Source organism: Triturus cristatus, chromosome 4_1, assembly GCF_964204655.1.
Source record: "Triturus cristatus chromosome 4_1, aTriCri1.1, whole genome shotgun sequence".
NCBI lineage: Eukaryota > Metazoa > Chordata > Amphibia > Caudata > Salamandridae > Triturus > Triturus cristatus.
In genome coordinates, this window is record NC_140585.1 from 293,733,817 (window position 1) to 293,759,779 (window position 25,963).

Sequence of the window (25,963 nt, forward strand, 5' to 3'; positions counted from 1 at the left end):
ACAGCTGCTGTGTTTGCCGGGCAAGGTGGCGTGTGCATGTTGTCCTAGTTACTTGGGAGGCAGAGGCTTGTGGATTGCTTGAGCTCAGGGGTTCTGGCCTGCACTCAGCTGTGTTGATCAGGTGTCCATGCTGCATTGGGCATCAATATGGTGTTCTAGAGGGAGCTTTAGAATTTCAGGTTGTGTAACGAAAGGTGCACCGACCCAGGCTGGAAACAGAGCAGGCCAAAGCTTCCATGCCCATTGGTAGCAGGACAGCACCTGTGAGCAGTACATGTAAAACAGCCTGAGCAAAATAGTGACACCTAGCCTCTCTTTTTTGCCTGAAATGTGAAAGTTTTGATTTTTACAAGGTGTAATAAATTATTTTCCCAAAACCAAATCTTTGTTATCCTTTTGATTTTTTTCCAGGAAATATGATGAACATTTGAACTGGGCCACGCATTTCAGCATAGCAGACAATTCTCCAGAATTGAGACATATTGCAACAACAAGCTAGCAGGCGGAGAGGACTGAAAACTCAGTGCAACCTAGAATAAATGGCTGTGTGATTTTCAGCAAGGATGAATCAAATGCATTCTTCCTTTTAGAGCACCTGTAGGATTAAACTGATCTGTCAAGTACAAAAGCATCCTTCATAGAGCAACTTGGAAATGCGCTTGCTGGCCCTTCTGCTGCATTTCTACGTCCAGTTCTAATTCATTTTTTGATTAGCCCTCATTCTTTTCATATGTGAATGAGAAGGAGAAATTACAGGGCCCTTCACTCTTTGAGCGAAACATGAAAAGACTGAGGGCTGTGCAACTCCCAAACGTTGGAGCCTCTGGCCTTACTCCAGCTAACTCTTACCGGTTTAATACTTTTAAATGTTGATGTTGTTTAAAAATCTCAGCATAAGGAGAAGGTTGACAGGCGCTGCATGTGAGAAAGTGCCATCTTTCTTGCATGGTATGCCCCCACGTTTTGCTGAATTGCTGAATGTACTTTGACTGAGTGTGCCCTGGACTCCTGCCAATCAGATGCCCAGGGCCTATGTTCCTTCCCTAAAAACACAAAACACAAATTGGCACACCCTGGACACATGTCAGCCCCTTGTAAATGGTACCCTGGGTACCCAGGGCCTTCTGACTAGGGAAGGCCTCTAAGGGCTGCAGCACTCATTGTGCCACCCTTAGAGGCCCTGTACCCTTAGACACACACACTGCCCTTGCAGGCTGGGTGTCTGGGTACAAGACAAAACAAAGAGTCGACATGGCACACATCCCTGTGTGCCATGCCCACCACCTACACTGCCATGGCATCCATCAGCCACCCCTCTAGCTGGGTGCCCTATACCAATGGTGTGGGCACAGGAGCAGGAGCCCTGTGCCCCTACAGTACCCAGGTACATTCCTGGGCACTGTAAGTGCAGTGCTGCCATTTAAGAGTACATGGTTCTGAGAGCTCGTCAAACACGAACTTCCCAGCACCATAATGGCAACACTGAAGACTGAGAAGTTTGGTATCAAACTTCTCAGCACATTAAACCCACACTGATGCCAGTGTGGGATTTAATGTACCAAGCCCCCAGAGGGCATCTTAGAGATGCCCCCTAAAACCTAGCCTACAACCCATGTCTGTTCTGAGACTGCCCAGGCCGCCACACTGCAGACATGTTGCTGGACCCCTGGGTAGGAGAGCCCCTGCTCTCCTGGGCCTGCAACAATGCACATCCTGGGCGAGGTGCTAAATCTCCTCCCCCAGGATGGGCAGGGGGAAGCTTCAAAGGCATGCCGCCTCTGTGAGCTTCCCCAGGCCACTGCAACCCCCCACTCTGGCGGGAAGCTTGGCCGGAAACCCCAAATAAGGACAGGGGATGTGCCAGCCTGCCAACCCCAGCCCTCAGGTGGGGGAGGCGAGGTGAAGCACATCTCCGGGCTCTCGCCATCTTGAAGATGGAAAGCCCTGCCCAATAAGGACTAGGCTACTGCCCTCCTCCCACAGGAGAGAGGCAAGATAGGGGGTGTACCCACCCCAGGACAGGGGCCCATTGGTCCCTGCCCTTCACCTACCTGTAACGCCCCTAAATCTAGTATTTAGGGGCACCCTGAACCTTCCTTCCCCAGATTCCAGATTCCAAAATCCGAAGAAGAGCTAGAAGAAAGAAGACCTGCCCTGCAGCTGCTAAGAAGAGGAAGACACCAACTGCTTTGGCCCCAGCCCTACCGGCCTGTCGACCCTCGAACCTGCTCCTGCTCCAACCCGGCATCTCTTGTGGCCAGCAACCTCACAAACCCTGGAGGACCTGGCTACCTTTTGACTCTAAACCCCTGGGACTCCCATGAGTAGAGGCTCTACTCAAATCTACTTCTAATCCCTGGCAGGAGCCCGGAACCGCGAACCCTTCACACTCTGCACCCACCAAGCCTGGCCTGTGCCAGAGTGAACAAAGACCACAAGGACGACCCCACGGCGACTGTGACCCCGAGTCCGGCACCCAAGGACCTCCCTCGACACTCCTGAAGAAGCCTGCAGCCTCAGAACCAGGTGCCCCCCCAACCGCGATCAACAGAGGGTAAGATTTCCCGACACCAAAAGGTACCCCTGCACCCGGCGCCCCGCGGCCCCCTGTGCCCAATCCCGGGGTATCTACCTATCCTCCAACTACCCAACTTACCTCTCGAAGTGGTGGTGGCACCTGAAGAATCTTCATCCCCGAGCTTGCAGTCTTTTTCTAAACCAGAGATTTCCCATTCAAATCAATTGAGCGCCTGAATGCTCAAAAGCACCCTGCACCCAGCCGCCCGAGTGGCCCTGGCAGTGCAACCTCTATATCTATCTACTTCCCCACTTGCCCTGAGTAAGTGACCAGGAGCCCAGCTCCCACAGCCACGTGGCCTGCTAGTCAGCAGCCACCAACCAAGACCCCCCTACCTCTCATAGGATAACATTGGGCCTAACTCTCTCTGCACCCGGCCGCCCTTGTGCCGCTGAGGGTGAACCAACTGTACCTACCTGACCCTGGGAGACGCCTGAGTCTATGCCCAGAACCTTAACTCTGCCAGTCGAGTACTTACCTTTAAACCGATAACTCAATCTTCTCCATAGGGTAACATTGACTGGTTTTTCCTGAAATTTCTTCTAAGTGTGGACTTTTCAAAACTTAAAATATTCACCAAAAATCAGCCGAGTAACGAAAACGAAAATACTCACCTGCTATTAGGTGAGCTCCCAGTGCTGGATCTTGGTGCCCAGCACTGACTCTGAAAAATACTTACAACTGTACTTACCAGTAACCCAATTTTCTCCCGTAGGAAATCATTGACTGTTTTTCTGTGAAATTTCTTCTAAGTGTCAATTTCTGCAAACTTTGAATATTCTTTAAAAATCGTATAATTTCTGAAAACGTAATTACTTACCTGTTTTGGATAAAGGTCCCAGTACTGAGTCTAGGCACCCAGTACTGGATTACAAAAGTAACGAGAACATAGTATACCTGCAACTTGAATTTTCTGCCATAGGGAATAATTGACTGTTTTCTATGAAATATTTTCTATCAACTTTTAAAATAGCAAAATATTGTCTAAAAATCATCACAGTAATTAAGTCGACTTTTATCACTTGATTCCAAGTACTGACCCAGGGCTGAATCTAGGATCCAGTCCTGGAACTCCAAAAGTAATCCTAAAAGTAATCTGTTGCAAATAACTTGAAACTTCCATTGAGCTCAATGCATTATTGTGTTTAAAATGTTGTTGCCTATTGCAACCACTTGTAACTTTCTACAAAAGTCAATTGCATATTGCAAACGTATTTATATAAAGCATCTCATTCTGAGAAAGTATATTTAAATACCTATTGTTGGTTCTAAAATAAAACAAGCATATATTTTTTGTAGATAAACCATTGGCCTAGAGTTCAGTTATTGAGTGTGTGAGACCATTTGCTGACTGAGTGTGTGCAACAAATGCTTTACACTGTCCTCTGATACTGCCTTACTGCTCGACCAAGCTACCACTTTAGAGAGTAAGGTTATATCTAACTTTAGCCTCTGCCAAACCTCTGGGGACTGTGGACTCTGTACACCCTGTATCTATTTGGGAACAGTATATACAGAGCCACTTTCTCACACTGCAGTTCTCCAATATAGGTCTGTCAAGATCATTACTCAATCTACCTTGATTTGCACAGTATAAAAGAAGTCAAGAAGTCTCCTATGAAAAGATATGCAAATCTGTTTGAATCACTTTCCCTAGTCAGGGGACCCACTAGCTGGAAGGGGCAGGGAGGATCAAAATAGCTCATCGGTATAGAACACTGCATGAGCAGCTGATTTTGAGGTGGTCGAAGATAGAGTAATCCAACTGCACCTCAATAAACGGTTTCCTAATGTGCAATAGCCCGTGACCACCTCTGACGCAAAAGTGTAATCTCATACCTTTGCAGAATCAGGCATGCTTTCACCTGCTCAAGCTGAACTGACATTGGTCTTCTTGGCCAGCAGGAGTTCCTCTCTTGCAGCTGTTGAGGCTAGAGAACAGAATGACGTGTATTCATTCTTTATGGTAACTCTTCTAGCCCTCCCACTCCATACCACTTTAAAACTTCCGATGTTGCAGACGAGTGCCATCATTGTGACCCATGCTATTTTTCTCAATATTGGCTGGCTCGGCATAACAAGGGATGCCTACAGGACAGCCTAAATTGTGCCGGCAAGCTTCTACAGGGAGTCACTGGCAGATAAAGAGAAACTCAGCCCTAACCTGGCTCTTCTCTCTCACTCTCACTCTCCTTTCCCTTCTGTCCCTCTACCTGTCTCTCACTCTCTAAATACTAGTATTTATGTTGTATTCACTTCCCCGTCACAATCTTTCCGACCCTACTTCCTCTCTCCCTTCAATCAGTTCAACCCTCTTTTTTACTTTAGGAAACTCCACATCTTTTTTAAAGGCCCTTCCCATATTCACACTGCTTCTTGATAAGATATTTTTTTCCTTTCTTTGAAGGATAGTGAAGTTGATTTTCTTGAAACATGGTTGGTAAACCATCAATTCATTCCACCTTACTTTATCATTATCCTTACTTATGGAATGCATTTCATCATTAGGACAGCTGCAGTGTTTGCCGGGCAAGGTGGCGTGTGCCTGTTGTCCTAGTTACTTGGGAGGCAGAGGCTTGTGGATTGCTTGAGCTCAGGGGTTCTGGGCTGCACTCAGCTGTGTTGATCAGGTGTCCATGCTGCATTGGGCATCAATATGGTGTTCTAGAGGGAGCTCTAGAATTTCAGGTTGTGTAACGAGAGGTGCACTGACCCAGGCTGGAAACAGAGCAGGCCAAAGCTTCCATGCCCGTTGGTAGCAGGACAGCACCTGTGAGCAGTATGTGTAAAACAGCCTGAGCAAAATAGTGAGACCTAGCCTCTCTTTTTTGACTCAAATGTGAAAGTTTTGATTTTTACAAGGTGTAATAAATTATTTTCCCAAAACCAAATCTTTGTTTTCCTTTTGATATTTTTCCAGGAAATATGATGAACATTTGAACTGGGCCAAGCATTTCAGCATAGCAGACAATTCTCCAGAATTGAGACATATTGCAACAACAAGCTAGCAGGCGGAGAGGACTGAAAACTCAGTGCAAGGATGACTCAAATGCATTCTTCCTTTTAGAGCACCTGTAGGATTAAACTGATCTGTCAAGTACAAAAGCATCCTTCATAGAGCAACTTAGAAATGCGCTTGCTGGCCCTTCTGCTGCATTTCTACGTCCAGCTCTAATTCATTTTTTGATTAGCCCTCATTCTTTTCATATGTGACTGAGAAGGAGAAATTACAGGGCCCTTCACTCTTTGAGCGAAACATGAAAAGCCTGAGGGCTGTGCAACTCCCAAACGTTGGAGCCTCTGGCCTTACTCCAGCTAACTCTTACCGGTTTAATACTTTTAAATGTTGATGTTGTTTAAAAATCTCAGCATAAGGAGAAGGTTGACAGGCGCTGCATGTGAGAAAGTGCCATCTTTCTTGCATGGTATGCCCCCACGTTTTGCTGAATTGCTGAATGTACTTTGACTGAGTGTGCCCTGGACTCCTGCCAATCAGGTGCCCAGGGCCTATGTTCCTTCCCTAAAAACACAAAACACAAATTGGCACACCCTGGACACATGTCAGCCCCTGGTAAATGGTACCCTGGGTACCCAGGGCCTTCTGACTAGGGAAGGCCTCTAAGGGCTGCAGCACTCATTGTGCCACCCTTAGAGGCCCTGTACCCTTACACACACACACACTGCCCTTGCAGGCTGGGTGTCTGGGTACAAGACAAAACAAAGAGTCGACATGGCACACATCCCTGTGTGCCATGCCCACCACCTACACTGCCGTGGCATCCATCAGCCACCCCTCTAGCTGGGTGCCCTATACCAATGGTGTGGGCACAGGAGCAGGAGCCCTGTGCCCCTACAGTACCCAGGTACATTCCTGGGCACTGTAAGTGCAGTGCTGCCATTTAAGAGTACATGGTGCTGAGAGCTCGTCAAACACGAACTTCCCAGCACCATAATGGCAACACTGAAGACTGAGAAGTTTGGTATCAAACTTCTCAGCACATTAAACCCACACTGATGCCAGTGTGGGATTTAATGTACCAAGCCCCCCAGAGGGCATCTTAGAGATGCCCCCTAAAACCTAGCCTACAACCCATGTCTGTTCTGAGACTGCCCAGGCTGCCACACTGCAGACATGTTGCTGGACCCCTGGGTAGGAGAGCCCCTGCTCTCCTGGGCCTGCAACAATGCACATCCTGGGCGAGGTGCTAAATCTCCTCCCCCAGGATGGGCAGGGGGAATCTTCAAAGGAATGCCGCCTCTGTGAGCTTCCCCAGGCCACTGCAACCCTCCACTCTGGCGGGAAGCTTGGCCGGAAACCCCAAATAAGGACAGGGGATGTGCCAGCCTGCCAACCACACCCCTCAGGTGGGGGAGGCGAGGTGAAGCACATCTCCGGGCTCTCGCCATCTTGAAGATGGAAAGCCCTGCCCAATAAGGACTAGGCTACTGCCCTCCTCCCACAGGAGAGAGGCAGGATAGGGGGTGTACCCACCCCAGGACAGGGGCCCATTGGTCCCTGCCCTTCACCTACCTGTAACGCCCCTAAATCTAGTATTTAGGGGCACCCTGAACCTTCCTTCCCCAGATTCCAGATTCCGAAATCCGAAGAAGAGCTAGAAGAAAGAAGACCTGCCCTGCAGCTGCTAAGAAGAGGAAGACACCAACTGCTTTGGCCCCAGCCCTACCGGCCTGTCGACCCTCGAACCTGCTCCTGCTCCAACCCGGCATCTCTTGTGGCCAGCAACCTCACAAACCCTGGAGGACCTGGCTACCTTTTGACTCTAAACCCCTGGGACTCCCATGAGTAGAGGCTCTACTCAAATCTACTTCTAATCCCTGGCAGCAGCCCGGAACCGCAAACCCTTCACACTCTGCACCCACCAAGCCTGGCCTGTGCCTGAGTGAACAAAGACCACAAGGACGACCCCACGGCGACTGTGACCCCGAGTCCGGCACCCAAGGACCTCCCTCGACACTCCTGAAGAAGCCTGCAGCCTTAGAACCAGGTGCCCCCCCAACCGCGATCAACAGAGGGTAAGATTTCCCGACACCAAAAGGTACCCCTGCACCCGGCGCCCCGCGGCCCCCTGTGCCCAATCCCGGGGTACCTACCTATCCTCCAACTACCCAACTTACCTCTCGAAGTGGTGGTGGCACCTGAAGAATCTTCATCCCCGAGCTTGCAGTCTTTTTCTAAACCAGAGATTTCCCATTCAAATCAATTGAGCGACTGAATGCTCAAAAGCACCCTGCACCCAGCCGCCCGAGTGGCCCTGGCAGTGCAACCTCTATATCTATCTACTTCCCAACTTGCCCTGAGTAAGTGACCAGGAGCCCAGCTCCCACGGCCACGTGGCCTGCTAGTCAGCAGCCACCAACCAAGACCCCCCTACCTCTCATAGGATAACATTGGGCCTAACTCTCTGCACCCGGCCGCCCTTGTGCCGCTGAGGGTGAACCAACTGTACCTACCTGACCCTGGGAGACGCCTGAGTCTATGCCCAGAACCTTAACTCTGCCAGTCGAGTACTTACCTTTAAACCGATAACTCAATCTTCTCCATAGGGTAACATTGACTGGTTTTTCCTGAAATTTCTTCCAAGTGTGGACTTTTCAAAACTTAAAATATTCACCAAAAATCAGCCGAGTAACGAAAACGAAAATACTCACCTGCTATTAGGTGAGCTCCCAGTGCTGGATCTTGGTGCCCAGCACTGACTCTGAAAAATACTTACAACTGTACTTACCAGTAACCCAATTTTCTCCCGTAGGAAATCATTGACTGTTTTTCTGTGAAATTTCTTCTAAGTGTCAATTTCTGCAAACTTTGAATATTCTTTAAAAATCGTATAATTTCTGAAAACGTAATTACTTACCTGTTTTGGATAAAGGTCCCAGTACTGAGTCTAGGCACCCAGTACTGGATTACAAAAGTAACGAGAACATAGTATACCTGCAACTTGAATTTTCTGCCATAGGGAATAATTGACTGTTTTCTATGAAATATTTTCTATCAACTTTTAAAATAGCAAAATATTGTCTAAAAATCATCACAGTAATTAAGTCGACTTTTATCACTTGATTCCAAGTACTGACCCAGGGCTGAATCTAGGATCCAGTCCTGGAACTCCAAAAGTAATCCTAAAAGTAATCTGTTGCAAATAACTTGAAACTTCCATTGAGCTCAATGCATTATTGTGTTTAAAATGTTGTTGCCTATTGCAACCACTTGTAACTTTCTACAAAAGTCAATTGCATATTGCAAACGTATTTATATAAAGCATCTCATTCTGAGAAAGTATATTTAAATACCTATTGTTGGTTCTAAAATAAAACAAGCATATATTTTTTGTAGATAAACCATTGGCCTAGAGTTCAGTTATTGAGTGTGTGAGACCATTTGCTGACTGAGTGTGTGCAACAAATGCTTTACACTGTCCTCTGATACTGCCTTACTGCTCGACCAAGCTACCACTTTAGAGAGTAAGGTTATATCTAACTTTAGCCTCTGCCAAACCTCTGGGGACTGTGGACTCTGTACACCCTGTATCTATTTGGGAACAGTATATACAGAGCCACTTTCTCACACTGCAGTTCTCCAATATAGGTCTGTCAAGATCATTACTCAATCTACCTTGATTTGCACAGTATAAAAGAAGTCAAGAAGTCTCCTATGAAAAGATATGCAAATCTGTTTGAATCACTTTCCCTAGTCAGGGGACCCACTAGCTGGAAGGGGCAGGGAGGATCAAAATAGCTCATCGGTATAGAACACTGCATGAGCAGCTGATTTTGAGGTGGTCGAAGATAGAGTAATCCAACTGCACCTCAATAAACGGTTTCCTAATGTGCAATAGCCCGTGACCACCTCTGACGCAAAAGTGTAATCTCATACCTTTGCAGAATCAGGCATGCTTTCACCTGCTCAAGCTGAACTGACATTGGTCTTCTTGGCCAGCAGGAGTTCCTCTCTTGCAGCTGTTGAGGCTAGAGAACAGAATGACGTGTATTCATTCTTTATGGTAACTCTTCTAGCCCTCCCACTCCATACCACTTTAAAACTTCCGATGTTGCAGACGAGTGCCATCATTGTGACCCATGCTATTTTTCTCAATATTGGCTGGCTCGGCATAACAAGGGATGCCTACAGGACAGCCTAAATTGTGCCGGCAAGCTTCTACAGGGAGTCACTGGCAGATAAAGAGAAACTCAGCCCTAACCTGGCTCTTCTCTCTCACTCTCACTCTCCTTTCCCTTCTGTCCCTCTACCTGTCTCTCACTCTCTAAATACTAGTATTTATGTTGTATTCACTTCCCCGTCACAATCTTTCCGACCCTACTTCCTCTCTCCCTTCAATCAGTTCAACCCTCTTTTTTACTTTAGGAATCTCCACATCTTTTTTAAAGGCCCTTCCCATATTCACACTGCTTCTTGATAAGATATTTTTTTCCTTTCTTTGAAGGATAGTGAAGTTGATTTTCTTGAAACATGGTTGGTAAACCATCAATTCATTCCACCTTACTTTATCATTATCCTTACTTATGGAATGCATTTCATCATTAGGACAGCTGCAGTGTTTGCCGGGCAAGGTGGCGTGTGCCTGTTGTCCTAGTTACTTGGGAGGCAGAGGCTTGTGGATTGCTTGAGCTCAGGGGTTCTGGGCTGCACTCAGCTGTGTTGATCAGGTGTCCATGCTGCATTGGGCATCAATATGGTGTTCTAGAGGGAGCTCTAGAATTTCAGGTTGTGTAACGAGAGGTGCACTGACCCAGGCTGGAAACAGAGCAGGCCAAAGCTTCCATGCCCGTTGGTAGCAGGACAGCACCTGTGAGCAGTATGTGTAAAACAGCCTGAGCAAAATAGTGAGACCTAGCCTCTCTTTTTTGACTCAAAAGTGAAAGTTTTGATTTTTACAAGGTGTAATAAATTATTTTCCCAAAACCGAATCTTTGTTTTCCTTTTGATATTTTTCCAGGAAATATGATGAACATTTGAACTGGGCCAAGCATTTCAGCATAGCAGACAATTCTCCAGAATTGAGACATATTGCAACAACAAGCTAGCAGGCGGAGAGGACTGAAAACTCAGTGCAAGGATGACTCAAATGCATTCTTCCTTTTAGAGCACCTGTAGGATTAAACTGATCTGTCAAGTACAAAAGCATCCTTCATAGAGCAACTTAGAAATGCGCTTGCTGGCCCTTCTGCTGCATTTCTACGTCCAGCTCTAATTCATTTTTTGATTAGCCCTCATTCTTTTCATATGTGAATGAGAAGGAGAAATTACAGGGCCCTTCACTCTTTGAGCGAAACATGAAAAGCCTGAGGGCTGTGCAACTCCCAAACGTTGGAGCCTCTGGCCTTACTCCAGCTAACTCTTACCGGTTTAATACTTTTAAATGTTGATGTTGTTTAAAAATCTCAGCATAAGGAGAAGGTTGACAGGCGCTGCATGTGAGAAAGTGCCATCTTTCTTGCATGGTATGCCCCCACGTTTTGCTGAATTGCTGAATGTACTTTGACTGAGTGTGCCCTGGACTCCTGCCAATCAGGTGCCCAGGGCCTATGTTCCTTCCCTAAAAACACAAAACACAAATTGGCACACCCTGGACACATGTCAGCCCCTGGTAAATGGTACCCTGGGTACCCAGGGCCTTCTGACTAGGGAAGGCCTCTAAGGGCTGCAGCACTCATTGTGCCACCCTTAGAGGCCCTGTACCCTTACACACACACACTTCCCTTGCAGGCTGGGTGTCTGGGTACAAGACAAAACAAAGAGTCGACATGGCACACATCCCTGTGTGCCATGCCCACCACCTACACTGCCGTGGCATCCATCAGCCACCCCTCTAGCTGGGTGCCCTATACCAATGGTGTGGGCACAGGAGCAGGAGCCCTGTGCCCCTACAGTACCCAGGTACATTCCTGGGCACTGTAAGTGCAGTGCTGCCATTTAAGAGTACATGGTGCTGAGAGCTCGTCAAACACGAACTTCCCAGCACCATAATGGCAACACTGAAGACTGAGAAGTTTGGTATCAAACTTCTCAGCACATTAAACCCACACTGATGCCAGTGTGGGATTTAATGTACCAAGCCCCCCAGAGGGCATCTTAGAGATGCCCCCTAAAACCTAGCCTACAACCCATGTCTGTTCTGAGACTGCCCAGGCTGCCACACTGCAGACATGTTGCTGGACCCCTGGGTAGGAGAGCCCCTGCTCTCCTGGGCCTGCAACAATGCACATCCTGGGCGAGGTGCTAAATCTCCTCCCCCAGGATGGGCAGGGGGAATCTTCAAAGGAATGCCGCCTCTGTGAGCTTCCCCAGGCCACTGCAACCCTCCACTCTGGCGGGAAGCTTGGCCGGAAACCCCAAATAAGGACAGGGGATGTGCCAGCCTGCCAACCCCACCCCTCAGGTGGGGGAGGCGAGGTGAAGCACATCTCCGGGCTCTCGCCATCTTGAAGATGGAAAGCCCTGCCCAATAAGGACTAGGCTACTGCCCTCCTCCCACAGGAGAGAGGCAGGATAGGGGGTGTACCCACCCCAGGACAGGGGCCCATTGGTCCCTGCCCTTCACCTACCTGTAACGCCCCTAAATCTAGTATTTAGGGGCACCCTGAACCTTCCTTCCCCAGATTCCAGATTCCGAAATCCGAAGAAGAGCTAGAAGAAAGAAGACCTGCCCTGCAGCTGCTAAGAAGAGGAAGACACCAACTGCTTTGGCCCCAGCCCTACCGGCCTGTCGACCCTCGAACCTGCTCCTGCTCCAACCCGGCATCTCTTGTGGCCAGCAACCTCACAAACCCTGGAGGACCTGGCTACCTTTTGACTCTAAACCCCTGGGACTCCCATGAGTAGAGGCTCTACTCAAATCTACTTCTAATCCCTGGCAGCAGCCCGGAACCGCAAACCCTTCACACTCTGCACCCACCAAGCCTGGCCTGTGCCTGAGTGAACAAAGACCACAAGGACGACCCCACGGCGACTGTGACCCCGAGTCCGGCACCCAAGGACCTCCCTTGACACTCCTGAAGAAGCCTGCAGCCTTAGAACCAGGTGCCCCCCCAACCGCGATCAACAGAGGGTAAGATTTCCCGACACCAAAAGGTACCCCTGCACCCGGCGCCCCGCGGCCCCCTGTGCCCAATCCCGGGGTACCTACCTATCCTCCAACTACCCAACTTACCTCTCGAAGTGGTGGTGGCACCTGAAGAATCTTCATCCCCGAGCTTGCAGTCTTTTTCTAAACCAGAGATTTCCCATTCAAATCAATTGAGCGACTGAATGCTCAAAAGCACCCTGCACCCAGCCGCCCGAGTGGCCCTGGCAGTGCAACCTCTATATCTATCTACTTCCCCACTTGCCCTGAGTAAGTGACCAGGAGCCCAGCTCCCACAGCCACGTGGCCTGCTAGTCAGCAGCCACCAACCAAGACCCTCCTACCTCTCATAGGATAACATTGGGCCTAACTCTCTGCACCCGGCCGCCCTTGTGCCGCTGAGGGTGAACCAACTGTACCTACCTGACCCTGGGAGACGCCTGAGTCTATGCCCAGAACCTTAACTCTGCCAGTCGAGTACTTACCTTTAAACCGATAACTCAATCTTCTCCATAGGGTAACATTGACTGGTTTTTCCTGAAATTTCTTCTGTGTGGACTTTTCAAAACTTAAAATATTCACCAAAAATCAGCCGAGTAACGAAAACGAAAATACTCACCTGCTATTAGGTAAGCTCCCAGTGCTGGATCTTGGTGCCCAGCACTGACTCTGAAAAATACTTACAACTGTACTTACCAGTAACCCAATTTTCTCCCGTAGGAAATCATTGACTGTTTTTCTGTGAAATTTCTTCTAAGTGTCAATTTCTGCAAACTTTGAATATTCTTTAAAAAGCGTATAATTTCTGAAAACGTAATTACTTACCTGTTTTGGATAAAGGTCCCAGTACTGAGTCTAGGCACCCAGTACTGGATTACAAAAGTAACAAGAACATACTATACCTGCAACTTGAATTTTCTGCCATAGGGAATCATTGACTGTTTTCTATGAAATATTTTCTATCAACTTTTAAAATAGCAAAATATTGTCTAAAAATCATCACAGTAATTAAGTCGACTTTTATCACTTGATTCCAAGTACTGACCCAGGGCTGAATCTAGGATCCAGTCCTGGAACTCCAAAAGTAATCCTAAAAGTAATCTGTTGCAAATAACTTGAAACTTCCATTGAGCTCAATGCATTATTGTGTTTAAAATGTTGTTGCCTATTGCAACCACTTGTAACTTTCTACAAAAGTCAATTGCATATTGCAAACGTATTTATATAAAGCATCTCATTCTGAGAAAGTATATTTTAATACCTATTGTTGGTTCTAAAATAAAACAAGCATATATTTTTTGTAGAGAAACCATTGGCCTAGAGTTCAGTTATTGAGTGTGTGAGACCATTTGCTGACTGAGTGTGTGCAACAAATGCTTTACACTGTCCTCTGATACTGCCTTACTGCTCGACCAAGCTACCACTTTAGAGAGTAAGGTTATATCTAACTTTAGCCTCTGCCAAACCTCTGGGGACTGTGGACTCTGTACACCCTGTATCTATTTGGGAACAGTATATACAGAGCCACTTTCTCACACTGCAGTTCTCCAATATAGGTCTGTCAAGATCATTACTCAATCTACCTTGATTTGGCACAGTATAAAATAAGTCAAGAAGTCTCCTATGAAAAGATATGCAAATCTGTTTGAATCACTTTTCCTATTCAGGGGACCCACTAGCTGGAAGGGGCAGGGAGGACCAAAATAGCTCATCGGTATAGAACACTGCATGAGCAGCTGATTTTGAGGTGGTAGAAGATAGAGTAATCCAACTGCACCTCAATAAACGGTTTCCTAATGTGCAATAGCCCTGACCACCTCTGACGCAAAAGTGTAATCTCATACCTTTGCAGAATCATGCATGCTTTCACCTGTTCAAGCTGAACTGACATTGGTCTTCTTGGCCAACAGGAGTTCCTCTCTTGCAGCTGTTGAGGCTAGAGAACAGAATGACGCGTATTCATTCTTTATGGTAACTCTTCTAGCCCTCCCACTCCATACCACTTTAAAACTTCCGATGTTGCAGACGAATTCCATCATTGTGACCCATGCTATTTTTCTCAATATTGGCTGGCTCGGCATAACAAGGGATGCCTACAGGACAGCCTAAATTGTGCCGGCAAGCTTCTACAGGGAGTCACTGGCAGATAAAGAGAAACTCAGCCCTAACCTGGCTCTTCTCTCTCACTCTCACTCTTCTTTCCCTTCTGTCCCTCTACCTGTCTCTCACTCTCTAAATACTAGTATTTATGTTGTATTCACTTCCCCGTCACAATCTTTCCGACCCTACTTCCTCTCTCCCTTCAATCAGTTCAACCCTCTTTTTTACTTTAGGAAACTCCACATCTTTTTTAAAGGCCCTTCCCATATTCACACTGCTTCTTGATAAGACATTTTTTTCCTTTCTTTAAATGATAGTGAAGTTGATTTTCTTGAAACATGGTTGGTAAACCATCAATTCATTCCACCTTACTTTATCATTATCCTTACTTATGGAATGCATTTCATCATTAGGACAGCTGCAGTGTTTGCCGGGCAAGGTGGCGTGTGCCTGTTGTCCTAGTTACTTGGGAGGCAGAGGCTTGTGGATTGCTTGAGCTCAGGGGTTCTGGGCTGCACTCAGCTGTGTTGATCAGGTGTCTATGCTGCATTGGGCATCAATATGGTGTTCTAGAGGGAGCTCTAGAATTTCAGGTTGTGTAACGAGAGGTGCACCGACCCAGGCTGGAAACAGAGCAGGCCAAATGCTTCCATGCCCATTGGTAGCAGGACAGCACCTGTGAGCAGTACGTGTGAAACAGCCTGAGCAAAATAGTGAGACCTAGCCTCTCTTTTTTGACTCAAATGTGAAAGTTTTGATTTTTACAAGGTGTAATAAATTATTTTCCCAAAACCAAATCTTTGTTTTCCTTTTGATATTTTTCCAGGAAATATGATGAACATTTGAACTGGGCCACGCATTTCAGCATAGCAGACAATTCTCCAGAATTGAGACATATTGCAACAACAAGCTAGCAGGCGGAGAGGACTGAAAACTCAGTGCAACCTAGAATAAATGGCTGTGTGATTTTCAGCAAGGAGGACTCAAATGCATTCTTCCTTTTAGAGCACCTGTAGGATTAAACTGATCTGTCAAGTACAAAAGCATCCTTCATAGAGCAACTTAGAAATGCGCTTGCTGGCCCTTCTGCTGCATTTCTACGTCCAGCTCTAATTCATTTTTTGATTAGCCCTCATTCTTTTCATATGTGAATGAGAAGGAGAAATTACAGGGCCCTTCACTCTTTGAGCGAAACATGAAAAGACTGAGGGCTGTGCAACTCCCAAACGTTGGAGCCTCTGGCCTTACTCCAGCTAACTCTTACCGGTTTAATACTTTTAAATGTTGATGTTGTTTAAAAATCTCAGCATAAGGAGAAGGTTGACAGGCGCTGCATGTGAGAAAGTGCCATCTTTCTTGCATGGTATGCCCCCACGTTTTGCTGAATTGCTGAATGTACTTTGACTGAGTGTGCCCTGGACTCCTGCCAATCAGGTGCCCAGGGCCTATGTTCCTTCCCTAAAAACACAAAACACAAATTGGCACACCCTGGACACATGTCAGCCCCTGGTAAATGGTACCCTGGGTACCCAGGGCCTTCTGACTAGGGAAGGCCTCTAAGGGCTGCAGCACTCATTGTGCCACCCTTAGAGGCCCTGTACCCTTACACACACACACTGCCCTTGCAGGCTGGGTGTCTGGGTACAAGACAAAACAAAGAGTCGACATGGCACACATCCCTGTGTGCCATGCCCACCACCTACACTGCCATGGCATCCATCAGCCACCCCTCTAGCTGGGTGCCCTATACCAATGGTGTGGGCACAGGAGCAGGAGCCCTGTGCCCCTACAGTACCCAGGTACATTCCTGGGCACTGTAAGTGCAGTGCTGCCATTTAAGAGTACATGGTGCTGAGAGCTCGTCAAACACGAACTTCCCAGCACCATAATGGCAACACTGAAGACTGAGAAGTTTGGTATCAAACTTCTCAGCACATTAAACCCACACTGATGCCAGTGTGGGATTTAATGTACCAAGCCCCCCAGAGGGCATCTTAGAGATGCCCCCTAAAACCTAGCCTACAACCCATGTCTGTTCTGAGACTGCCCAGGCTGCCACACTGCAGACATGTTGCTGGACCCATGGGTAGGAGAGCCCCTGCTCTCCTGGGCCTGCAACAATGCACATCCTGGGCGAGGTGCTAAATCTCCTCCCCCAGGATGGGCAGGGGGAAGCTTCAAAGGCATGCCGCCTCTGTGAGTTTCCCCAGGCCACTGCAACCCCCCACTCTGGCAGGAAGCTTGGCCGGAAACCCCAAATAAGGATAGGGGATGTGCCAGCCTGCCAACCCCACCCCTCAGGTGGGGGAGGCGAGGTGAAGCACATCTCCGGGCTCTCGCCATCTTGAAGATGGAAAGCTCTGCCCAATAAGGACTAGGCTACTGCCCTCCTCCCACAGGAGAGAGGCAGGATAGGGGCTGTACCCACCACAGGACAGGGACCCATTGGTCCCTACCCTCCACCTACCTGTAACGCCCCTAAATCTAGTATTTAGGGGCACCCTGAACCTTCCTTCCCCAGATTCCAGATTCCGAAATCCGAAGAAGAGCTAGAAGAAAGAAGACCTGCCATGCAGCTGCTAAGAAGAGGAAGACACCAACTGCTTTGGCCCCAGCCCTACCGGCCTGTCGACCCTCGAACCTGCTCCTGCTCCAACCCGGCATCTCTTGTGGCCAGCAACCTCACAAACCCTGGAGGACCTGCCTACCTTTTGACTCTAAACCCGTGGGATTCCCATGAGTAGAGGCTCTACTCAAATCTTCTTCTAATCCCTGGCAGCAGCCCGGAACCGCGAACCCTTCACACTCTGCACCCACCAAGCCTGGCCTGTGCCAGAGTGAACAAAGACCACAAGGACGACCCCACGGCGACTGTGACCCCGAGTCCGGCACCCAAGGACCTCCCTCGACACTCCTGAAGAAGCCTGCAGCCTCAGAACCAGGTGCCCCCGCAACCGCGATCAACAGAGGGTAAGATTTCCCGACACCAAAAGGTATCCCTGCACCCGGCGCCCCGCGGCCCCCTGTGCCCAATCCCGGGGTACCTACCTATCCTCCAACTACCCAACTTACCTCTCGAAGTGGTGGTGGCACCTGAAGAATCTTCGTCCCCGAGCTTGCAGTCTTTTTCTAAACCAGAGATTTCCCATTCAAATCAATTGAGCGCCCGAATGCTCACAAGCACCCTGCACCCAGCCGCCCGAGTGGCCCTGGCAGTGCAACCTCTACATCTATCTACTTCCCCACTTGCCCTGAATAAGTGACCAGGAGCCCAGCTCCCACAGCCACGTGGCCTGCTAGTCAGCAGCCACCAACCAAGGCCCCCCTACCTCTCATAGGATAACATTGGGCCTAACTCTCTCTGCACCCGGCCGCCCTTGTGCCGCTGAGGGTGAACCAACTGTACCTACCTGACCCTGGGAGACGCCTGAGTCTATGCCCAGAACCTTAACTCTGCCAGTCGAGTACTTACCTTTAAACCGATAACTCAATCTTCTCCATAGGGTAACATTGACTGGTTTTTCCTGAAATTTCTTCTAAGTGTGGACTTTTCAAAACTTAAAATATTCACCAAAAATCAGCCGAGTAACGAAATGAAAATACTCACCTGCTATTAGGTGAGCTCCCAGTGCTGGATCTTGGTGCCCAGCACTGACTCTGAAAAATACTTACAACTGTACTTACCAGTAACCCAATTTTCTCCCATAGGAAATCATTGACTGTTTTTCTGTGAAATTTCTTCTAAGTGTCAATTTCTGCAAACTTTAAATATTCTTTAAAAATCGTATAATTTCTGAAAACGTAATTACTTACCTGTTTTGGATAAAGGTCCCAGTACTGAGTCTAGGCACCCAGTTCTGGATTACAAAAGTAACGAGAACATACTATACCTGCAACTTGAATTTTCTGCCATAGGGAATCTTTGACTGTTTTCTATGAAATATTTTCTGTCAACTTTTAAAATAGCAAAATATTGTCTAAAAATCATCACAGTAATTAAGTCGACTTTTATCACTTGATTCCAAGTACTGACCCAGGACTTAATCTAGGATCCAGTCCTGGAACTCCAAAAGTAATCCTAAAAGTAATCTGTTGCAAATAACTTGAAACTTCCATTGAGCTCAATGCATTATTGTGTTTAAAATTTTGTTGCCTATTGCAACCACTTGTAACTTTCTACAAAAGTCAATTGCATATTGCAAAAGTATTTATATAAAGCATCTCATTCTGAGAAAGTATATTTTAATACCTATTGTTGGTTCTAAAATAAAACAAGCATATATTTTTTGTAGATAAACCATTGGCCTAGAGTTCAGTTATTGAGTGTGTGAGACCATTTGCTGACTGAGTGTGTGCAACAAATGCTTTACACTGTCCTCTGATACTGCCTTACTGCTCGACCAAGCTACCACTTTAGAGAGTAAGGTTATATCTAACTTTAGCCTCTGCCAAACCTCTGGGGACTGTGGACTCTGTACACCCTGTATCTATTTGGGAACAGTATATACAGAGCCACTTTCTCACACTGCAGTTCTCCAATATAGGTCTGTCAAGATCATTACTCAATCTACCTTGATTTGGCACAGTATAAAATAAGTCAAGAAGTCTCCTATGAAAAGATATGCAAATCTGTTCGAATCACTTTCCCTAGTCAGGGGACCCACTAGCTGGAAGGGGCAGGGAGGACCAAAATAGCTCATCGGTATAGAACACTGCATGAGCAGCTGATTTTGAGGTGGTAGAAGATAGAGTAATCCAACTGGACCTCAATAAACGGTTTCCTAATGTGCAATAGCCCGTGACCACCTCTGACGCAAAAGTGTAATCTCATACCTTTGCAGAATCAGGCATGCTTTCACCTGTTCAAGCTGAACTGACATTGGTCTTCTTGGCCAGCAGGAGTTCCTCTCTTGCAGCTGTTGAGGCTAGAGAACAGAATGACGCGTATTCATTCTTTATGGTAACTCTTCTAGCCCTCCCACTCCATACCACTTGAAAACTTCCGATGTTGTAGACGAGTTCCATCATTGTGACCCATGCTATTTTTCTCAATATTGGCTGGCTCGGCATAACAAGGGATGCCTACAGGACAGCCTAAATTGTGCCGGCAAGCTTCTACAGGGAGTCACTGGCAGATAAAGAGAAACTCAGCCCTAACCAGGCTCTTCTCTCTCACTCTCACTCTCACTCTCCTTTCCCTTCTGTCCCTCTACCTGTCTCTCACTCTCTAAATACTAGTATTTATGTTGTATTCACTTCCCCGTCACAATCTTTCCGACCCTACTTCCTCTCTCCCTTCAATCAGTTCAACCCTCTTTTTTACTTTAGGAAACTCCACATCTTTTTTAAAGGCCCTTCCCATATTCACACTGCTTCTTGATGAGACATTTTTTCCTTTCTTTGAAGGATAGTGAAATTGATTTTCTTGAAACATGGTTGGGAAACCATCAATTCATTCCACCTTACTTTATCATTATCCTTACTTATGGAATGCATTTAATCATTAGGACAGCTGCAGTGTTTGACGGGCAAGGTGGCTGTTGTAATCTAGCCAGGAATGTTATTGAAAGAACCTTGGGTATGTCATGGAATGTTGGGGGGTTATGTGTTCATTACTTGAGGAGCTGTGCTGCTGGCTAGACCGTTAATGCTGGACCTGTTTAACTGAATAAACCTTTTCATCTATCAAACTTGGAAGGACCTTATTTCTACACTGGCGACGATTGGCACTTCTGCTTGATTGGAGACAAGCATCCCAGCATTAATTCTCCAACATTTCTTTTTGTTTGGGCAATTTAACTGTTGAAGTTGTGCCTCGAACCCACGAACAAGGACGATTTTTTTTTTTGGTTGTGAACTTTACATCGGATGACATTTATTGGTGCCTTACGGATTGTAATTGAAGAATTTTCGGACTCTGGGACTCTGGGACTCTGGGAGGAATTTTACGTCGTGAGCAACGTTGCAAGCAAATGGGTGTTCTGGTTTTCACACACTAATTTTTCGTTGTGTGTGCGGAGATCAACGACTCGCTTAAAGAAAACGCATTGGTAATACTATTTAAAGAACTGTTGGATGCCTCGTTGCTCATCTACGAGGAACGGCCATCAGTTGTTACCTTTTGACTGGGAGTAGTGTTCTGATGCGAGGACACCGCGAGCTCTCCCTGGTAACTTCATTCGGCATCGGCATCGGAACGTTCTTCCCGGAGGGGCACCTGTGACGTTTCATGCAGAGATTGTGCAACGTGACTTTGCGTTGAGCCGGAAGCAGTGAGGACACCGCGAGCTCTCTCTGGTAACTTCATTCGGCATCGGCATCGGAACGTTCTTCCCGGAGGGGCACCTGTGACGTTTCACGCAGAGATTGTACAACGTGACTTTGCGTTGAGCCGGAAGCAGTGAGTCTTCTCAGTGTCATTACGCTGAAGACTGATAAGGCTATATTGCGGAACACAGCGGCAGCATTTCCAAGACTGTTGGACTATCTGGACTACATAGACCACGGTGACTACCTTGTTTATTTTAGTTTGTTTTTTTCATTGGGAGTGTGGAATAGTGTTACGTGCTCACATGGGATTTTCTCAGACTCGCTAGTATTTTACTGCTTACATTTGCTGGTCTATCTTGTTCATTTGGACTGCATTGCCTACCTTCCTTATTTTTTGTTGGTTTTTTTTGAAAAACCTTTATTACAGTTTCAGAGATATACAAATATGGGCCTACAACCAACAGGCCGGCCGCTAATGCACAGAGTAAGCCTAGGTACAGCTTAACATTACATCGATGAAGCAACAAAAGAGCTACTGGAGTGCTAATCAACTCAGCCGGCCGCAGCCGCAGTCCATAAGCAAACAAAGAAAGGTTTCATATTTTGAAAAAACGAAAAACATCACACACACAAGGCAGAGGGGATTAATGGCAATAACATGTGCTCCCCGCTTCGAAGGAGTAAACAAACCCAAGGAGACAGAGGGGGGGGGGCCAGGCAGAAGAAATCAAATTCGCATGTCGCAGGAGCATATAGGAATGCGCGGGCTAAGGAGACAGGGCAGCATCCATCTCACGCGTCGGGGGCGGGGCGCAAATACCTCCACGGTAAGAGTTCCAGGGACCCCACACCTTAATCCACTTCCCAGGCTTGCCTCTCGCCACATACACCGTTTTCTCTCTGAACATACACCAGTCCATGTGTTCCTTCCACGCTGAGACCGTTGGTGGCCTCTGGGAGCCCCACAATTGCGCAATTGCACGCTTCGCTTTCATATAGCCCAGAGTCACCCACTGCGTCTGCATCACATTGTAATCAGTCGGCTCCCAGACATTCAGCAAACATCTCCGTGCCTCCGGCAATAAGGCAACATGCGTGACTTCTTCTAACACCGCATGCACTCTACACCAAAACCGAGTCACCTCCGGACACTCCCACAGGATATGGAGGAAAGTCCCCAGTAGTCCACAGCCTCGCTTACACAGACCATCCACCGAATACCCCATACGCATCAAACCAGGCCCCGTGACGTACACTCTATGAAGTATCTTAAGCTGGACGAAACGCAAGCGGGCCGGGATAGCCACCTCTTTCGGGGAGGCCACCGCTGACACCCAATCCTCGTCGTCAAGTTCCAAACCGTCGGCAGTCCATGTCTCCCGCAATGAGGTCAGCAGACCCATTCGATCATTGATAAGCTTCTTATAAATCAGCGAAATGGTGCTATCCGGCACATAGCCGTCCAATACTCTGTCTTCCAACGGGGAATACTCTGGAATAGCCGCCACGTCCGGGAACACGGAACACAAGGCATGATGAACCTGAGCATACCGAAAGTATTCCCTATCGTTCAACTGATATTCAGTTTTCAGCATGTCGAACGTCTTAAATTTCCCTTTCGTCCAGAGATCCCCTACCTTGCTGATACCAATCATATCCCATTTCTCAAAGCCTTTCGTAGTACACAGATAACCCAAACGCTGGGAAGCGTACAATGGCGTTGCCCGAGTCAAGCGATCCCTCCACCCCATCGCCGCATTTGCTGCATGCCACACCTCCACCGCGACCCGCGTCGGGCCAGTCAACCTTGCATCAAGGGACTCCGAGTATAATGCTCGATTATAATCCCCGCTTGGCAATAACAATTTGTCCATCTCAAAAGCCGGGTTCAAAGCAGGCCCATACATCCCGTGATTGATAGCAGCCAACTGGGAAGCCCAATAATATCGTTTAATGTCAGGGAGAGCGACCCCCCTATCATACCACGGTAGGGTTAGTTTAGCAAGAGCAATCCGCGGCCGCCCATCCCAAAACAATCGACGCTGAAGACACTCCACCTCCCGAAAATAGCGGGCCGGCACTACGTCCATAGTGTTCTGCAGGGCATACAAAAAGCGCGGCCGCGACATCATTTTGAACAACGCCGCCCGGCCGAGCGGCGAGAGCGGCAGCCACCGCCAACCCGCCACATCTGCCCTGAGGCGCTGAAGGGGGGGGAGAAGATTACGTTCATACCGGGCCACCGGGTCCAGGGTTATAAAGATTCCCAAATACTTGAACCCCGACTGCGCAACCTGGATAGGGCACCCCCGTGGAAGGGGGGGGGCCTCCCCGGAGAGAACGTACACACAAGACTTAGCCCAGTTAATGACCAATCCGGAGTTGCGACCAAAGGAGCTCAACACATCCACCAATACAATAAGCGATTCGCGCGGAGATGCAAGATACAGGAGGATATCGTCCGCATATAGGGAGACACGATCCTCGTATTCCGGCGTCCATCTAAGGCCACGCATCGAGGGGTGCCACCGCAGCCACTCCGCAAGGGTCTCCAAACAAAGCGCAAAGAGAAGAGGCGACAGCGGACATCCCTGTCGGGTGCCCCTACCCAAAACAAAGGGAGCCGACACCCGTCCGTTGACCACCACCTGTGCCAGTGGGTTATCATAAAGCAATTTCACCCAACCGATGAACCCCGGGCCAAACCCAAACTTAGCCAATGCTGCCCAAATATACGGCCATTCCAAGGTGTCAAACGCCATGGTGGCGTCCAGGGACGCCAAAATGGCCGGCTCACGGATGAATGGCGCTCTAGCGAGAACGCCATGCAGTCGCCGCAGGTTCAAGGCGGTATTGCGATGGGGTATAAAACCGGATTGATCTTGATGAATCAGGTCGCCCACAACCCGGACCAGGCGATTGGCCAGTACCTTGGCAAGGATTTTGGGCTCCGCGTTTAGCAAAGAGATAGGCCTGTAAGAAGTACACCGATCCCGCGGCTTCCCTTCCTTATGGATAACAACAATAGTAGCAAGACGTTGGTCAGGGGGGAGTGAACCCGCCGCCTGAGCCTCAAGGAACATGTCCCGGAGATACGGCACAATCTTATCTGGGCGCAACTTATATAACTCGATGGGAAGGCCATTAGGACCCATGGCCTTACCAGAGGCAATAGAGCGAATGGCCAAAGCAATCTCATCCGGCGACGGGGCCGCATCCATCAATAATTTATCCTCATCAGATAAAGATGGCAGAGCAATATCTCGAAGCAGTAGTCGAGAGTCTTCCTCCGATCGCTCTGAGACCGGAGAGTAAACCCCGTGAAAATACTCCGCAAAGCAATCAACAATATCACCGGGGTCCGTCACACGCACACCATCCACCCTCTCAACATCCGGCACCACTCGACTTGCTCTCTCCTTCTTATCCAACCAGGCAATCAACTTCCCGGCCTTATCACCCATATCGTACAGACGCCCCTGTTGCTCCCTGCTCATACTCCTAGCAGATTCGGTAACCAGCGCCTTGTAGTCGGCTTGCTTAAGCGCCAGCACATGCAGTCTGTCATCCGTAACACCTCGCTCCAAATCAATCTCCAACTCGGTGATCTCATTTTCTAGCCGCACAACCTCCTGTGCCTCGCATTTTTTGGTGTGGGAAATGAGAGATAGAGCCTGGCCCCGGAGCACCGTCTTAAAGGCCTCCCAAAGGGAGATGGCGGAAGACACCGACCCCACGTTGTCACTAAAATAGTGTTCCAGGGACTTAACCAGGTCTGCACGGATCGTGGGGTTTCGTAGGTACCAGGGGTTGATCGGCGCCACCCTCCCCTCCACCCCCAAGGCGATATCTAGGTGTAGCAAAAGAGGGGAGTGGTCAGATATACCGCGTGCCAAGTGTCGCACTTCCCCGATCATCCCAGCTTGAGCCGCAGGCACTAGCATATAATCAAGCCTCGAAAGACTGCCGTGGGCCCCAGAGTGGAAGGTATATTGCGCTTGTCCAGGGTGTTTCAACCGCCAGCAGTCTATCAGTCCCAGGGTATCCAGAAATCCCCCCATCCAATTCTGGGCCCGAGGGAGGTCCCTAGGGGGTGTCGATCTTCAACTCCGGAAACCACCGCGTTAAAATCCCCCCCCAGGACCAAACCCCCCCCGGAAGCCCAAGTAGCAGGCGCCCCAAATCAGCAAAGGTGGCCGTCTGCAGGCCCGGCGGCACGTAAACCGTGACCAGCGAAATCAGCTTACCCTCCCACCTCCCCACCAGCGCAGTGTACCGCCCTCTGTCGTCATGGAGCACCTCATCCACCATCAACGGGAGAGAGGTCCTGACTAAAATGCCCACTCCCCTCGAGCCAGAGGTGAAACCAGAATGGGCCAGAAGGCGATATCCTCGTCTGTTCATGGCATGGAAATAGTTCCCTATGAGGTGCGTTTCCTGCAGAAACACAATGTCAGGCGAAATACGTTTCAAAAACTGCAGGACTACCCGCCGCTTTATCCTGTGCCCCAGTCCGTTCACATTCCATGAAAGAAGTCTCAACCCCTTACCCCCCATCCCTCCCAGCACAAACTATCCCCCTTCTGGAGAGCACAATCATAAAAGCACAACAAAAAACATTACCCCGCCTTGTGAAACAAACAAACAAACCCCAACCCCACCCCAACAACCCCGACAGAACTCCCCCCTCCCTGCACCCCTGCGTGAGCCCGAACAGCCCCCCCAACCTGCAGTGTGCCTGTCGCCCCAATATGAAACTCACTACAGAAAGGACAAGAAAAACCCCAGAAGGAGGAAAGGGCCCCAGCAAGCCCCCCGCAACCTCCAAATACCACGGGGCAAAGAGTTACAAACTGGAGTCCAGTGCAGCCACAGGTGCAAAACGTTACCAGTCCAGTCCATCAAGAGGATC

General features: G+C 48.4%; 4 non-coding genes across 4 annotated transcripts; all 4 read left to right on the forward strand.

Moving 5' to 3' along the window:
* The first annotated feature begins 15 nt into the window (after positions 1–15).
* On the forward strand, positions 16–315 carry LOC146854344 (signal recognition particle RNA). Its single transcript, XR_014958879.1, has one exon.
* A 4,787-nt stretch (positions 316–5,102) lies between these two features.
* LOC146854345 (signal recognition particle RNA) lies at positions 5,103–5,402 on the forward strand. Its single transcript, XR_014959123.1, has one exon.
* A 4,756-nt stretch (positions 5,403–10,158) lies between these two features.
* LOC146854346 (signal recognition particle RNA) lies at positions 10,159–10,458 on the forward strand. Its single transcript, XR_014959124.1, has one exon.
* A 4,752-nt stretch (positions 10,459–15,210) lies between these two features.
* Positions 15,211–15,511, forward strand: LOC146854347 (signal recognition particle RNA). The gene has a single exon (XR_014981653.1).
* Positions 15,512–25,963: the final 10,452 nt, after the last annotated feature.